Genomic DNA, 7712 nt, shown 5'->3' with positions numbered 1-7712 from the left:
AAGAAAATCTAAAGAAAAATAGTGGAACAGCAATGTAATGCAAAATTGCTTTTGAAAACATCGACAACCAGGTAGTAATTATCTCTCATCCATAAATTTTCAATAACTTCTCGATTGGTCTTCTCACCTCCATGCCTTTGTACCTCAGATCTGTCTTTCTCACTGCTGTTATAATGCTTTTTTCCTAAAATATACAGGAAAACACCTCTACTTTTCTGTGTGAGTCATTGAAAGTTCACAGAAAAGTAGGAGTGATTTCATAATTCTGTAAACACAGTGAATTCATTTGAATTTTACATTTTAAAGAGGTGAATTTTATGGTAAGTAAATTTTGTCTCACTATATAATCTATTAAAATAGTGATATTAAAAAATAATTTTTTAGCAAAAATATTTTTATAATTTTAGAAATTTTAAGTAATGAATTGACGTATTTTCTGATATTTCTTTCACACTCATCAGTTTTTCCTTCTGTGAATTCCTCTTACAATAAGCTATATGGCTTTTAAAGTTTTTTGCACAGAAAATTGTTGTGCTAATGAGTTAACCATTAAATCTATAGGATTAAAATGCAATTTGGAAATAGCTGTCTGGTTGAATGTAAAAGTGAATTTTAGATTGGTTATAGCATTTTAATGATTTCAAAATTGGCCTCTTAATAATAGGAGAAAACTTATCCATGTCTGTTTTTTCTGATCTACAGTTATGCTTTCTCTTGATTTAAAAAATAAAGCAAAATATAGGGGTCTAGTATATTTTTCTTATCATCATATTAAGAATTAGAGTTTTCTAAATCTGACTGTATATCATTTACCTTTTCCAGTGTGTTGTATATTTTCATACGTTTTCTTGTTACTAATTAGTGCTTTTTCATTTTAGCTAAAGAAATCCTTTCAGCATTTCCTGTAATGTAGATACGGGGTAACAAACTCTCTTACCTTTTATTTGTCTACAAAAGTCTTTATTTTCCCTTCATTTCTGAAGGATAAACTTACAAGGTAGAGTATTCTTAGCTGGCAATTATTTTCTTTCATCACTCTGAATGTATCAATCCACTCTCTCCTGACCTGTAAGAATTATGCTGAAAAGTCTGCTGAGAGCCTAATGGGGGTTTCTTGGCAGGTTACAATTTTCTTTTCCCTTGATCCTTTTAGGATTCTCTCTTTGCCTTTGATTTTTGATGGTTTCATTAATATATGTCTTGGAGAAGATGGTTTTGAGTTTCAGTGTTGGGGTGATCTATTAGCTTTGTTAACTTGGATATCCAAATATGTCCCCAGGTTTGGAAGATCTTGGCTACTATTTCTTTAAACTTTCTGCCCCCTTTTCCCTCTCTTCTCATTCTAGAACTCCAATGATTCAGATATTGAGTTTTCTGATGATGTCCCAGGAATTACATAGAAATTCTTCAATCTTTTTCATTTTTTTCTTTGTTGTCCTTTCACAGAGTTATTTCAAAGTTTCTATTCTCTAACACACTGATTCTGTCTTCTGTTGGACTATCCTGCTATGGATTCTATCACATTTTTCAATTCATTCCTTCAGCTCCAGAGTTTCTATTTGGTTCTTTGTTAAGATTTCCTATCACTTTGTTAAATTTATCATTTTGTTCATATATTATTTTTCTAATTTCGTTGTATTATCTTTCTTTTAGCTCACTGAGTTTCCTAAAAACAACCGTTTTGAAATCCTTATTGGGTGAATCACAGAATTCTGAGTCTTTTCATTGGCTACTGGAAGATTATTGTTATCTTTGGTGATGTCATGTTTCCTTGATTCTTCATGTTTCTTGGAGTTTAGCATTGTTGTTTCTGCATTTGAAGTATCAGTCTCCTCTAATCTTTACAACTGCCTACAGGTGGGAAATACTTTTCATTGGTACCATTTATGTCTGAGGCTTTCTCAACCTTGTATAGATGCTACTGCTCCACATTTTTGCTCCATTTTATGGCAGAAATCTTAGGCTTGTATGTCTTCTCTTGATCTTACAACTCACTACAGCAGCTGTATGAAACTTCTCTTTTGTTTTCCAGAAGGTGGCACTGAAGCTCAAGATTTTGATTTCTGCCTTGCCCATGGAGCTTGGCTTGTTTTCTGTGCATAATCTTTGTTTACCAGAAGTTGCTCTCACTGCTGCCCTCAGGAGCATGCACAATGAGCTGGTTGCAGGGTTGGGGGAGGCGTAAGGTTGGCACTTGGAGCTTTAAAAAAATAACTAAAAATGAATAAATCAAAGGATTTCAAGGCTCAACTTGTCTTGATTATTGAAGTATAAATACTCTAATTAGTTTAAAAACATTTCTTGACAGGTGTTTGAAATATTTTAATTAAATTTGGCTTCATTTTCTATAGTTTCATCACTCATTGAAAGAAGAAGTTCTGGAGTTGAGTGTTAAGAGTCCAGCCTCCATTATGTTTACAGAGATTCATGGTGCTGCATCCCTCCTTGGAATCACTCTTTATCCGGGCAAATCCCTTCAAAGAGAATGGCCAGAATTTTGTGTTTAAAGAATAAATCACTTCCTCTGAAAATTTACATTGGATTTTAAATTTTATTATAGTACATGACTGCTTTTTAGAACAAACTAGAGGTATTTGGGAAGGTGATTTGTTTCACAACCTAAAGTAATTTTTCCTAAGGGCTTTGAAGATTTTTTCCTAAGGTTTTCTCCCTTTGTACATAACCTTTAATTGTGCATATTCTCAAATGTAGTTCGTCTAATCAGGTTGATGTCTTTGAATGCTTATTCTTTCAAAATATTTATGTACTTCTATCTTCCCATGCTAGAACAAGAGAAATGTCTAATTTCTTTAAGATTTGTTGTGTTATTGAAAGTGTTTTTGAAAGACAGTGGTATATGAAGCTATTACTTCCCATAAAGAAATTTAGATGATATTTTCTTGTTCTTTCGATATCTTCTCAAAGACCTTTCTTTCTTCTCTCTCATCTCTTTAATACATAGACATTGAGTCCTTCAGCAGAGGTGATATTAATATCTTTTCCCCTTCATTTTAATTTAGGAAACCATATGTCTGTAATCAATAAAAAATAGAAACTTATAAATGTAGACTCCTAGTATGGAAAAAACTTAGAGACCATCTCACAAAGTTTTAACAATTCCTGACAAAAGTCATTTTATGGAGCCAGCCTGGTGGTGCAGCGGTTGAGTTCACACATTCCGCTTGGGCTGCCTGGGGTTCCCAGTTTGGATCCCAGGTGTGGACCTATGTACTGCTTGTCAAACCATGCTGTGGCAGGTATCTCACATATAAAAGTAAAGGAAGAAGGGCATGGATGTTAGCTCAGGATCAGTCTTCCTCAGCAAAAAATGGAAGGATTAGTGGCAGATTTTAACTCAGGGCTAATCTTCCCCGCAAAAAAAAATCATTTTATGATAAGAGAGTTTTATAATGAGAAAAATGTAAATATCTCAATTGATCAAGAAGTTCATAATCTAAAATCTAGGCTAACAGGACTGTCTTAATCTCCCAGAGCCATTCATTTTAAATATAACTCTAGTGAGATGTGTCTGCCAGGAAACTTTACAACAGGATTTGTATGAGTACCTCTAAAAATGATGGGATAATTTTAGAGAAAAATAACATATTTAAACTGCAAAAAATATTTGCTATATTTCCTAATTAAAATTGTCAGTAAAAATAATTTCATTCAAGCATGAACTATAATAAAATCCATAAGGTGCAGGATAGTTTCTTATTGTTTTCTTTGCAATTAAGATCATTAAAGATCTTTCTAATGACTATCCCTAAGAAAGTCTTCTAAATGTCAATTTGTCATTAGATTATTTCTTAACGAGTCATCCTTTAACATTTCTTGTCTTTCTAAAGTGATGAGACATTTGGCAAAATTCCAATTCCATGCTTTAAAAAATAGTTTTGAATGAGAAGTCTATGCAAAATTATTTTCTTTATTGAACAATATACACTCCAGGGGCCAGACTGGTAGCATAGTGGTTAGATTCATGTGCTCTGCCTCAGCAGCCTGGGGTTCACTGCTTCAGATCCTGGGTGTGGCCTTATACACTGCTCATAAAACCATACTGTGGTGGCATCCCACACACAAAGTGGAGGAGGATTGGCACAGATCTTAGCTCAGTGACAATCTTCCTCAAGGGAAAAAAAAAGAATATAAACTCCAAAATCAAAGGAACTAGCACATTTAATAAAAAATGTACTTACATTTGACAATATCTAACATAAGATTTTCCATATACAGGAGACAACAAAATAGGCATAAAACTCAGAAAAAAATAAGGTACCCTACTTACCTGTGTTCAACCACACACACACACACACACACACACACACACACACATCTCTGCATGGTATTGTGGTTTTGACTTCTTTCTCTTAGTCAGATAATCTGAAGAGCTCTAGAGGACCATGACCATGGATCTTACTGACCAGCCCGTACCTGACATGTCATAGCACTGTGCCATAAAACTGGGGTTAAAAAGGTGAAACAATTATTACCGTAATAATGAAGTGAAGCATTGCAAATCACCTATTTTATTTTTCCAACTTTGTGCTTTTGCTCATGCTATTTTTGTTGTTAGAAATAAGTTTATTTCCCCATTAATATAAAGTATTGCCTCATCTACAAGGAGAAGATGCGAAAATCATTCAAGAAAAGAATCATCTTTTTCTTCTTTCACATTTATATGTCTTTGTGCCAATTAAAATTTGTATGTAATGAAAGAGAGGAAAATAATGTATTTATTTGTACATGAAATTTTTTTATTTTAAAATACTACTACTATATTATTTTAAAAATCTCCTAAATCAAGCATTTTTTCTGAATTATATTTGTGATGAACCACAGAATAGCTGAAAACCTTTGACCCACAGCCAATGGATTCATCTCTTATCAATAGTAGTCTCTCAATGTTATTGGGTGCTTCCTGGCTGAAGTGTTAATCATTTTGCTCTTTATCAGAAACAAAAAGGTGCTTACTTTATTCTTTGAATTTTGGTAAGTCTGGAAAAACAAGACGGTGTATTTTCTCTAAGATATAAGTTCAGCTAGTCACTAACATCTGTATTAAGAAGATTCAATTCTTGTTACAAAACTTCCTGACTTTCTGTTTTAATTTTTCTACTCAACTATTCCAAGATATTTGGAATTGAGTATTGAATTCCATTTCTAGACCTCATGGTGTGACTGTGGCCACACTAGCCGTATACCATAGACAACTAGAAAACTGGACAAATATTATATAACAACTTTTTTCAGACATTGAAGATTAGGTATCACAAGAACATGATAACTAAGGGACAGAAATTTGATGAGGTGAACCCTAAGATCACTCCAGCTTTCTAGGTATAGTCACTTTCCGGATTACACTGCAAGGAACAGGATATCCAGCAGGAACTGCGGGTATTGCTGCATAAGGAAAAAAAGATGGAATTTGATGATAAGTGAATTTTTGGAATTGAATGTGCATAATTTGGAAATTCAAAATGACCCGCACTATTTTCTACTGAAAATTAAGCTACTCAGAAAAGACTTTGTTTTGACCTGCTAGAACCAGTTTCCACATATGGCCTTAAACTGTCTTGATTTTAATACCAATCTTACATCTCTCAGCCCTGTCAAATGTTCAAACTGCTAAAATTCCAGGTTAATAGAATGTGACCTCTTCTTTATTATCTGCATATCTGATTTTTGAGGATAAGAAAGGTAAAGATATCCCCAGGATTCCTGGCTAATCCTGTCAGGGTAAAAAGCCAGATGGAAAAGATCCAATTTGGGAAATTGGCCCTAAAACTTTCAGTTGTTCTTTTTAAACAGTGGTGCCATATCAGAGACAGACTGTTTGATTCTATTGCTAACAGAGTTGATACATTTGACATTCAATTTTAGGAGTAATTACATGACCTTTGTTAAACAAGCACACAGATTTGGGCCCATGCACACAGCCTCACTCTCTGCCATTATGGCCACTTTACTAATTTACTCTTGGGACTAGAACTGGGGTGTTTGAAGACAGAGAGTGGCTGATGACAACTGGTTGAGTCATTTTGCCTGGTTTATTGTTTAGCACCTATTGCATGATGGATGCTCTCTAGTGAACATTAACATGGTGTCCTATGGTCACGTGTTCCATCCGTAACAGGGCCCCATAACATGCCAGGACTTGTTTTTGCAAGCACATGTAATTCTTCAGTCCAGATGACATTGGCTTGCTGTGTTGTGATTCCCCCATTAGGCTAGCCACAGATTCCACACAGCTAGTGTAGAATGTGCAGCGCCCTTTCTGGTGGCCTATTCTGTCCCTAGGGCTACCTGCTCTATAGCCAAATCCATAACTTTTCATGGGTTAGCCTGCTGGATGCTAATCTGATCCTATTGTTCACTGTGATCATTGTGCCCCCCTGAATTCTGATGCTTGAGCACCATTCCTTGCTCTCTTTCATTTTTGGATTTGATTCTGATCTATATCAGTGACCTCAATTTTATAATGACCAAAAAACCTGTCCCTCAGAGGATAGCCACACTGAGCTCTCCTTATAACTTTAGTAAAGAACCATCTGGTAGATTTTCCAGACTGACTTATCTATCTTAAGATATCCACTGCTCAAAATCTTTTGATTCTTTCTCCCACCTTTTGCCATGGCAATTCTTGAACATCAGGTCACTTTGTGTGGCACATCACTTTTCCAAGTTTCTATGGCATCTTAGTAGTTTTTTACTGCCATCTCCTGGAGTCTGAACACTGTATTAAATCCTATGTCCTGAGAGAGTGCTGCAAAATAAAACTATACTTCATTATGCAACTGTATATTCTATTTTCCATAATCCAGTTGCTCAGCATACAGTTCCCTAAATAATCTTCCAGTTCTTGGTGTTAAATATTGGTTAGATCGTTCAATTCTTTGCGTAATAATATCTTTCCTCCCTCGGTAGTCCAGGTTATTCCTGGCTGTATTACAATGTGATTCAACCCCCTAGTTATTGGCCTATGGCCAAGAAGGGAGGTAAGTGCATATACTGAGAGGGACACATGATGTCCTGTGGGTAGAAGATACCTCATCATTGGTTGAAGGTCATCCTCAAACAATGGAGAAGTGCTATCCCTTCACAGAGAGGAGTAGGCCACTTCTGGGGACTCAGAAATTTCAGGGGAATCTGGAATTTCAAAATCATCATGTACAATAAACCATTTATTAGATGTCTTGGAATTCTGTTCTTTCTCAACTAGGGCACTAATCTTGGTAAGAGATCAGACTAGGTTGGGAATTTAGGTACAATTGGAAAAGTTTTATTTTTAAAATGATACAGAATTTATTAGGCCTTCTGTAATAGATGAGAATCTCTTTATATGCTGCCAAGGAGGCATCTGTGGCTTTCACACTTAGCCTTAATTTGATGGTTAATACCTGCCATTTTTCCATTACATTCTCCAAAACACGAATTCAGCAGAAGCAATCATTTAGTTCCATTTTCCTCGTAATTTCTACTTTTCTGATATTTATCAAATACCTGATATATCATAACCGCTAGTGCCTTTCTTTCCAACAGTTTATGATCCCAATTCACCATCACTGGTGCAATCAGTAATAATTGCACAGTTACCACAGTTCTGAGGCTATTTGTGTCCCACCTACCACTAACGATAGAGTCCTCATTACAACTGGTAGTGAATGATAAGCGACAAAATCTGATCTCATTGTCTATTCTCTTATTTCACC

The sequence above is a fragment of the Equus asinus genome, chromosome 3, assembly GCF_041296235.1.
Source record: "Equus asinus isolate D_3611 breed Donkey chromosome 3, EquAss-T2T_v2, whole genome shotgun sequence".
NCBI classification, from domain to species: domain Eukaryota; kingdom Metazoa; phylum Chordata; class Mammalia; order Perissodactyla; family Equidae; genus Equus; species Equus asinus.
This window is presented reverse-complemented; position numbering follows the sequence as displayed.